Source organism: Prunus mume, linkage group LG1 (assembly GCF_029339155.1).
Source record: "Prunus mume cultivar Tortuosa linkage group LG1, ASM2933915v1, whole genome shotgun sequence".
NCBI classification, from domain to species: Eukaryota; Viridiplantae; Streptophyta; class Magnoliopsida; order Rosales; family Rosaceae; genus Prunus; species Prunus mume.
The window spans coordinates 2,952,863-2,963,497 of NC_142698.1; positions in this window are offsets into that span (position 1 = coordinate 2,952,863).

Here is a 10,635-nt window from a genome sequence, read left to right on the forward strand (position 1 = left end):
TTAGTAAATTTTGAGTTTTATTTGTTCAATGCATTCATTGATAACGTACATAACATCTATGAGAGTTTTGCACCAGAATTATGTGTTTCAATGCCTATATATGTCATTTTTGTTGATTTTTTTTCCCAATACCTAAAACGATAACGATATATCTCCAGAAATGTCCATAAATTGGAGGCCCGATATTATCTGCACTGCCAATATTTTAATACTTGAGCACTAGTTATACTCAACACGTGCTCTTGAATCAAAGGAATCTGTTTCCTTCTATTCATCACTCAACCGAAGCCTTCCAAACAACCATGGTTGAAGAAAATGACCATATTGCCCTTCTAACTAGAAACCAATTTTTCTATCAGTTAGACTTTTGTCGAAAATTCGGCAGAGTCTCCCCTATAATTTGCTCGTTTCCCAAAAAGTTTCCATCTGTCAACAAACATTTATATATCCCAGTCGTTCAACATGCATTAAATTATATCCAAGCATTCAAGCATCATATCATTCTGGCCTCAGGCCTCAACAAATCAAATAAATCATTCTACTAATAAAATTCATCTCAACTTTCAGAACATCAATAGTACATTAGCAATCTCAAACACTCCAACTTGTGGCTGCGCCTTGTAACATTAGGCTACCTACATACCCTTATCGAGGAATCAAGACACACGTAATTCTTTTAATGTGATTGCAAAACCATTCTTCGCAAGCTCTAAAGCACATACTTTTCAACTTCCCAATCATCAGAACAGCTCATACTCAAAACATATGTAGGCCACTTATTGAATTTCCTCTAGTTCATAAATCAATTTATATATATAATTTATATGTTATTTGCTTAAATTGTATATATAACATAACAATAAAAAGATAAAGATGAAAATAAAATAAAATTAAAATACCAATAAAGAAAATAAAAATAAAACCAACAACGAAGAAGACACTTTTATCTTTGCTTCGAAACTCACATAAGACTCATATAAATATATATATATATATATATATATAATATATATCAACAACGTAAATGGAATATATGTGTATATGTATATATATTTTCCTCTTTTGCTTGTAAAACAGATTTGTAGCTTAAGAAAATACTGGTGAACTGTATAAAATCCTTAAAACTTGTTTAGAAGCATTTCAAAACTTAAATTCTTTTCACCTAGGCGTACCCCTATTCCTGATCCGTCAATTCCATTAATACCGTCAATTCCAATGATAATCCGTCAATTCCAATGTCAATCCGTCAATTCTATCCTCGCAAGCCTCGGAAACACAAAGTTAATCAAGCCGCATTCCTCGCAGGCCTCGGAAACACAAAGTTAACTCGAGTCGCATTCCTCGCAGGCCTCAAGGGACCATTAGTCAGCCTGAGCTGCAATCCTTGCAGGCCTTGGAGATACCAAGTCAACCTGATATGTTCATGATTTCACATGATTTTATATCCTTTTTACTTAGTTTTGTGAATTAATTTGGACTAAAGATGCTGAGTTTAGTTATTTCCTGTTTTTCAGCTTATGAGCCACGAAATGTATAAATTCGCCAAATATTCATCGTAATAGATTTTGACATGATTCCAATTGGAGATGGGAGACAGAATCTTGAAGTTTATCCATGAATATTTTCATAATTTTCGAAGACTTATAAGGTGCCCATTTTTAATTAGACAATTCAGCATAAATCAATTCCCGGAGAATACTGAGTCAGCGGGGGTATTTTGGCCATAACTCATTCATACGACATCGGATTGAGGCATATGATATATGGCTGAAAATAACACATCTAGAGATTTCCAAAGAGTGGTAGTACGCAATTTTTGGAGGTAAAAAAGGTGTCCAAATCATATTCGCAATGAGGATCACGTGCAGTTTTTGGAGGTTTTAGGAAACTTAGTTTTAATTACCTTTTCTAGTTAGGAACTGACTTGGAAATCAAGTCTTCGTGTAAGGCCACTTGTTTAGGCCCATTCTAACTAGGTTTATGTTCTTTTAGGAGGGGAGGTCGTGAGGGCTGAGGAGATACAAGAGAAATTTCAGACTTCAATCGTGGAGTAAGGAAGAGCGACTGTGCCTCTAAACTCTAAGGGTTTTTCTTATCTCTTTCTCCATGTTTTATTTTTGCTTTGTTACCATGATTATGAGTAACTAATTTTCTTTTACTAAGACAATTCAAAGCTTAGTTATGTCATGCTATTAGAATTTCCATGTTGTTGAAATTTAATCACTGTGCTTATTTTCTTAACTAATGATCTTGATGCTTAGCTACCATCTAGGTTTTTGGTTAAGTAATTTGATGCATGTTAGGGTATACGCCGTGCCTAATATGAGTTTTCTTCTTGTGATTAAATTCATGAATGCGCCTAAGGTAAACGCCATACTCTTGGGGGTTTGTGTGATTGTGTGAAGTTCTCATTGAACCTAAGGTCTTTTAATATGTTTATATTTATGCCTCACGCCACGGATAAATTGCATGTAAGAAGAAGTGATTAGTCGCTGTGAAAAGAGTTCAGCATAATTTTGGAGAACTAATCATCAACATAACTTGAGAATTTTGATAGTATGCATGCTAAGGTTTGGATAAGAGGAATTGTGGTGAAATTGTTGTCTTGGTAAGCTTCTTTAAAATCTTTCACAAACTTATTTAGTTCACATTGAGAATTTATTCAGTCTCTATGGGAATGACCTTGTACTTGCCTTGGCTATATTGCATTAACCTCGTGCGCTTGCAAGTTTATTTCTTGAATTTAACTATCTAATTTTCAGGTAGTAAAATTATACATCACAACAGAGCCGCAATCCTCGCACCACACGGTTCAGGCGTCCCTGAAACTCGTGGGGCATTATCATAAATGACAAACTGTTTCAAGGCAACTGGGTGGTACTCCTGAGGTGGGTTTAAAAACCATATTTTGAAACTCATCTCGAAGTTCCTATTGTTTCACAAACCTTGCTTATATTCTCTTCTCAATTTTTTCCAGAAATCAATTCTCGATATTGCATAATCTCCGATTATCAAAAATAACCTTTAGGCTTACCATCACATACTATAATACACCTCCAAATACAAATAACATAAATATATTTATAATTTGGCAATCCATATGTATACAATCATAGATACTCACTCCATAGTCATATAATTTCATAATAAGTGATATGGTAATTTAATCCATGAAATTAATGCCATTACTAACCAATGAACACTCACACATGTTTTCCCATGAATTCCATAAAATACGGTATTCCATAATCATATAAATCCGTAATAGAGTACATGTACGAGTCTCAAGACCAATCTTATTCCCAATTAAACCTTTCGGATGGTTGGAACGGTCTAAGAAGACCCAAGACCTCATAAGCGATAAATTTTTCAAAAAGTCAACCCGGGACCCAGACCATCAAATTCCAATCCGAGAGTTCCTATAGGTTCTACATATTTAAATAATCACGTCCTGCAAGTTTAGTCCGAATCGGACGGTCGGATTGATCACGATCGCACGATCGGATAGTTCCAGTTATTTAGGGTTCGCGATTTCTGAGTACAACGATCCTTGAAATACAGTCCATCGAATCATACACGATCCTTGAAATACAAGGTACAACATACATGAATTTGGATTCGATCCAACAGTCCAAGCATATCAAACCCAAAAATTGCACAATAGGCGAAATCCGTTCAAGGCTCAAACAATATCCAAATTGAAATCCGAGCACACCTACATTGTGGCCCTACCATATTGCCCACGCGCATGGGTGGCTAGATAGATTTTCGGCAGCCGGAAAAACTCCAAACCGCTCACCAAGCTTCCTACCCCAGGTTCAGAACATCGATTGGAGCCACTTTTGTTTGGGCCTACCCCGAAAAATGACCGGAAGTGGCCGGAATTTCAACCCGAAATCCGGCCAAACTTTGAGTTTCAAATTGAACCACCTAGGCTAGAAATTAATCAAATCCTACCCAACCATCATCTAGAGCTCAAAAAGTAGGTGAGAAACCATACCTCATTCGTCAGAATCGGTGGCCGGAGGAGGGAGAACGAACGGTGGGAAGTTTTGACAAAAACCGGGCTGTTTTGGCCATTTTCCGGCGACTAGTGTTGCTGTTAACTGCGGAGGAGGGGTGGGGTGGGAGGAGGGCATCGAGCCAGTTCATTTGAGACCGGTGCCATCCAAACCGATGGCCGGATGTGATGGTTGTCGCCCAAAAACCAAGCTGATGAATAGTAACAGGAGGAAGGGGAGGTGCAGCTAGTGAACCAGAGGGAGGAAGAAAATAAATAGAACTCGACTCTGTAGCACCCGGTACTGTAGCGGCATTGTTGCTACAGTACAAAATTTAAAATTTCCATTACGTCATTTCCATTTCTAGACATTTCCTCCTTCATTACAATCAGAATCGGGCATGCCGCATGTCTGCAAACTCGTATCGTCGAGCTCTACGCAATGGTATCACCCAAATCCTCAAATTCTTTCCCAAACAAAAAGTCAACTTTAAACCCAATAATATATTCTAGGGGCAAAATAGTCTTTTACTAGAATAAATTAATAATTAAAATTTGATTTAGGATCAGGTTGTTACATTCATGGCAGAAGCCATCTTGTGTTTATTTGTTTTTGGTAGTCACTTCCCAATTCTATGATGAAATTGAATTTTATTTACAATTAACTTTCAAGAAGTTTTGAGCATGCGCTAATTTTTTACATTATCTTGGTGTTAGCTTTATTTTTGTGATTAGACTTGGGAAATCCTAATGTACATAGCCATATTAATATGAGTTTCGATTGGGGGATTTCACATGATTTAAATGGATAAATAAGAGCTAGTGTAGACTTATACATTATGTGAATTTGTAAGCTTATGCCTTCCTTTCTTGAGTGTTATATGATATTCCTCAAGTTTCTTGTCTACAAGTTTTTATGATCTCATTATTCTTTGTTTTGGTCAAGTACTTGAGGATGTCTAAATTGTTTGCTAGAACTACTTTCATTATCTATTTGAGGCATACTTCATGAACCACATGGATTCTAGGAAGTGATATAGGCCTTGTTTCTTTCCTTTGAGCCCTTCTAGCCACCCCGTATCACTTTTATCCCTAGTTAACCCCCTTGCACCTTTTATGTAAGCCTTTTTCGTTTTTACCCAATTTTCCTCACCTTAATCTATCATATGTTTATCCTACACCCTTCTAAGGAGTTTTGTACAGTATTTTCATTGTTAAGGGAGAATTGCATAAATTGTTCAATCATGTGGAAAGTAAAGGATACAGTAAAAAAAAAAAAAAATAGAAGAAGCTAATTTCGAAGCCTTTTAAACTCGAGTTATTAAGCCCTAGGAGTGTTTTACATTTAATGCCCTAAAGCTATCTAGCTTGGGAGTCATTGGCCTAACACTCATTACATAGGTTGATTAGAAAGCTAATGGAGTTAGAAAAAAAATGGTGAAAAAAGAAAAAGAAAAATCAAGACAGTATCAATATGAAGTTTTGTGCTCAAAGTGCAAGTTGTTATAATTTTCATGGAAAGCTCTATGAATTCCTTAGAATTTGCTCATCCGTATATTTTTTCTTGTTTCACCCATCACCTTAAGCCCCATTACAACCTTAGTGAAAGTCCTACTTGATCCAAGGAGAAGTGTGGTTCCTCATGTGGAGAATAAGTGTGGAAGGACTGTGGTTGGATGGTTTAAATGTTTTCAAGTATGCGATATCTTTCCATGAGATCTTTTAACTATGTCATGTGCCTTTATTTCAATTATGTGAGTACATCATATTGCTTTGATTCCTCTCACATATTTATGAGTGACAATAACTAGTCAAATTTCAAGTGCTTTTATTGGAGTGAACATCCTTGATGAGATTTGAAGTTAAAGCTTGTTCTTATTTGGTTATTTAACTTGTGTGAAGCTTAAGTCATGGAATGTATTAATGTTGGCTATTTCACACACTACACTCCAAGTTGTTCAATTAAAGTTTGCTTATTTCTTGGAAGTTAGCTACACTTGTTTGCGTTGAGTGTTTGTTCTTTTGTTTTTAGTTTTCGTTTTGTTTTGTTCGAGCACTAGCAAAATCTAAATTGTGGGTATTTGATAAGTCCATAAATTTACACATTTATGTACTATGTATACTTATTTTTGGAGTTTTTGTACAAGACCAGTTGGAGATGAAAGCTAAGATCTTGAAGATGATTGTGGAAGTTTTCTAGAATTTTTGGAGCAGCCAATGAGAGTAGTCTTTGAAGTTAAGTCAGCATAAGGTTCAATCCCTTCAAAATTGTGCAGCTGTGGAAGAATGATTATTTGAAGATTTTCCTGATTTTTTCCCAAGGTGTGCAATATATGGTTGGAAAGATAAGATAAAGATCTACAATTTACATATTTTTCCGGAATTATCTTGAAGGAGGAACGACCCTAGACGTGTGTACAAAGAAAGTGATCCACTTTCCCAGTCAAAGAAGGATTTTGAGTTTAGACTTTACTAGTTTTATGTCTTTACCTATTCTTTAAGGATTGGGACGTCCTATGTTATTTTTAGAGAACTTTTAGGACCTTAGGACGTTATATAAAGAGGAGGAAAATTTCAGAGAAAGGGGGTTACTCTTTAAGGAGAAGAAAATAAACCCTCAAGTGCAATATCTTCAATTTTTGTGGGTTCTATTTTTTTTCTATGTCTTTTGTTTTGATATTACTTATAACTCTGTGTAACTAAACACTTCCTTGTTGGAGCATGATGATACCCTAATATGATTATCTTGTTTTCTTATCCTAATTTCTCTTTCGTGGCTCTATTGAATTGGATTTTTAATCACTATTTTATCCTTGATTAATTGCTTGGATGCTTAGCTACCATCTGGGTTTCTGATTGAGTTATTCGATGCAAACTTGTGCAAATACCATACGGAGTTTGAGACCAGCTTCTTTTGATTAAAAATTGTGATTCGCTTAGGGTAAATATCATATTCCTAGGGGGTTACATGGCTTATACTGGATTCCATTACACTTAATGAATTCTTGCATGATCAGATTTGACTAAATGCCATAGTCGAATTGCATATTAAGGTATGTGAGTTAGCCTAAATACCATAGATAATTCACGCTAAAGGGAATTAGTCAACAATATCATTTGAGTAATGAAGAGGAAGGGAATAAGAGATTAGAGAAGAGTATTAGGAGTGGATTCATTGTCCTAGTGTCATCATATCTTGCTGAAAACTAGTTCTATTGTCCTTTGTTTGTGCGTTTAATTAGTTGTTTTCTTATTTGCCTTTAAATCAATTGTTCAAAAATCCCACTTGTGTTTATGTGCATAAGTTATGTGTTTAAATTCCATTTTAATTTATCTAAGTGTTTGTTAAGTTAAATTAGGTTTAATTACTTCGAAGTTAAGAAATCAGTCCTTGTGGGAATAACCTCGTGCTTGCCTTGCTAAATGATGATTGATCTTGTGCACTTGCAAGTATAATTTGTGTTTAGATTAACCCCTATTTTGTAGGTATTTAAAACTCACAACAATGCAGTTCTCTCCTCCCGATCCATGAAGTCAAACATACCTCAGTAAAAGACCAAAAAAACTTTGTTGGACAACTTCTCGACCATATAGACTTGGTTCGAGACCTTGGACTTGGACTGCAAGGCGAAGAGAGAAGGATGGACAAACGCACCGGTAAGTAGTTCAAGAGGTCCCGGGCAGGTAGAGCAGGACCGAGCAGGTAAGGAGAATGATAAGAACGAGATGCTCAACACGCAAGCATGTCACAAGCTTTTGCATGAGAGGTTGGGCCCACGATCTGATGCTCATGCCCACCTGGGTCCACAATGAAGTGTTCATAAGAGGCTAGGCCCTTAAGGAGGTCAGTCATTTTACGCTCGTCATGAGGTATGTGAAGAAACGTGCTTCGCGGCCGGCTCCTGAAAAACCAATTCATGTCACAAGCCACAGAGAATCCCTCACAGGCATAGTCTACCAATACGCCACATTGCTAGGATAGTTGAGGAGGTCAGCCCTCATGAATCAACAAAGAAGTTAATCAACAATGCCTGCATCGTGAGAAAAACTGGCGTGAACCACATATCTTGCGAGGAGAGGACGTTGAGAAATTCATCAATAACTGACTTTGAGACTTGAAAATCGAAGAGGATTTAGAGGATGCCCTACACATGGAGATAGAACAAGTGAACTCTTCCCCGTTCACTAGGGAGATTGAGTAGGCAACTCCTTTGAAGCGATCCTTCAGGCAATTTAAAGGGGATTATGATCCCGAGAGCCATCTCAAGCACCTTAAGAGTGCTCTCATCCTGCATAAAGCTGAAAACGTGCTGATGTGCAAGGTGTTCACAATACCCTACTGTTCAGGTTGATCGCCAGCTTCAAGGAGCTGGCCCTAGTCTTCTCCAACAAGTACACTTCTTATTTGACGATAAAAAAGAACCCTGACCACTTATTCAACCTGTGCAAGAAGCACGATGAATCCATTCGAGACTACATTAAGAGAAACTTGGCCAAATCGTGTTCTTAGCATTAAAGAAGGGCTTACCAACCGAGCACTACTTATGCCACGAAATGACTATCGCTCCCAGCCATACTCTAGCAGAAGTCTTCATGACCACGAAACGCTAAGCACTCTAGAATGATGATCGAATCGCTGTGAACAAGTTTACTAGGCAGACTGATCAACCAACTAAACAGGCAAGTCAAAGAAGCAATATGTATAGCAACAAGAGCAGTGGCAAGAGTAAGTCACAATCCTAAGGGAACACTCTAGTGGATGAATCCCATGCATCAAATTTTCACCCAAGTGAAGGACAAGCCTTGGGTGAAGAGACCACCCTTCTTGAAGGAAGATCTGGCCAAGATGGATATCAGAAGGTACTGTGCCTTCCATGGGACGCACACACATTCAGTAATGACTGATTTGCTTGGAAAATACACCTCGAAGAACTGGTGAGAGAATGCAATTGCATAGAATTCGTAGCAAAGAAGGCCATCTAGTAGATCGAGGACCGCAATGCAGCCAAGGAACCTCCCTAGAAAGTCATAAGGATTAACACGATCCTGTTCGATTCTCACGAGTATGGGCTGACCAGCAAAGAAAAGAAGAGGAAGATTAAACAAGCCACTGTTATCTCACAAGTCTTAACCAGCCTCCCATCAATTGAAGACAATCCCGTGATAGGCTTCCAGAAGAAAGAATTGATCAACCTTGATTTCTTGCACAACGACACCCTCGTCATTTGCATTTAGATTACCCAAGCAGTGATCGACCGAATACACTCAAGATGAGGGTAGTGCAACTAGCATCCTAAAGTTATTGGTCGTTTAGTAGATGGGCATGAAGATAAAGATAACCAAGTCAGCTAGGTCACCGAGGCATCGATGTTGGCATAACGAGATGCTATTCGGCCTAGTTGTTGGATCACGGCTCTTGCTTGGCCTTAGGGCTTTGCTTAATTCTAGCCATGCTTGTTGCTTGGGACGTGTAGCTTTTATAATTGTTTTTATGCCGTAACTTTTGTACATGCTATATGACTTGCAATTTTATTCCTTTTTTTGCTGCTATTCACAGATCATGTCTTTCGATGATGGTAGCCGATCACCGAGTTCAATGGTGCCTTTGTACTTATAGGGAGGTTCCAAGGTGCACGAGAAGATATTTGTGGCTAATCTATATCGTTTTACATATGAAGCTCACTTCCAGAAGTGGTGTGCCACCTATGCTTTTGCCATATTTGATGGCATGCATGTCAAGCTGGCTGCGTCTTCAACTGAAGATGCGCCTTGTATGGATCTGATGGATGATGTGCCTTGTGTGGATCCAAACAACAAGAACATGAAGCCCAAGGAGAAGTAGAAGTGCGGTAACTTCTCATTGGGCTTCATGTTCCCATTGTTGAAGTTCTTCAGGAAGGTGTTTTGCACCATGGAGTATGCCCTCACCCAATGTACTCCAAACGTCTATCAGGAGATAATGTCTTCTGTTTGCAGAGAATGACATTAGGGAGAAGCTAGATCTTGAGCCGGACATGGCTAAGGTCCGCAGGGCCCTGAACATCCCTGCGAGGTTTCCCGAATGACGCTGGCTATTGAGCAAGTATCGTAAGAAAGCCGATCTACCCCTGCTAAGGATGTTAAGAGATGGAAGAAATATGGCCCAGGCTCGGATGATTTGGCTGCTGAATAGGATGAGTCTTCGATCAAACTTCCTGAAAATAGGAAGGTTGATGCCAAGTCCTCCAAAGATAAAGCTAGAACCTCGGGGGCAAGGGATGTGTCTCTCTAAAAGAGGTCTTGTCTGCTGAGAAGACTCAGGCGGGAGTTGCTCATTCGTTGGTGGCATGCCTAATGGTTGGGACATTCAGCTCAAGTCTCAAACTGACAAGCTCAAAACCTACAATCTACTCTACAAAGAAGTCCATTCCCTAATATGTTCGCCTACTGAGAAACAAAGAGCTGCTGACATTACTCCCCGAAGTTCAAATGGTCCGCACCACTCAAGGGATAAGGATTGAACTGGGAGGAATGCTCCTCTACCTAACGATCCCGATCTAGTTATCTAACCACAAGTAGTCAAACCTGGAGTTGATTTGGGGTCGTTGACACCTTTAAAGGTAAGGATGGCGGTAGCTAAGAAGGCCAAAATGTCA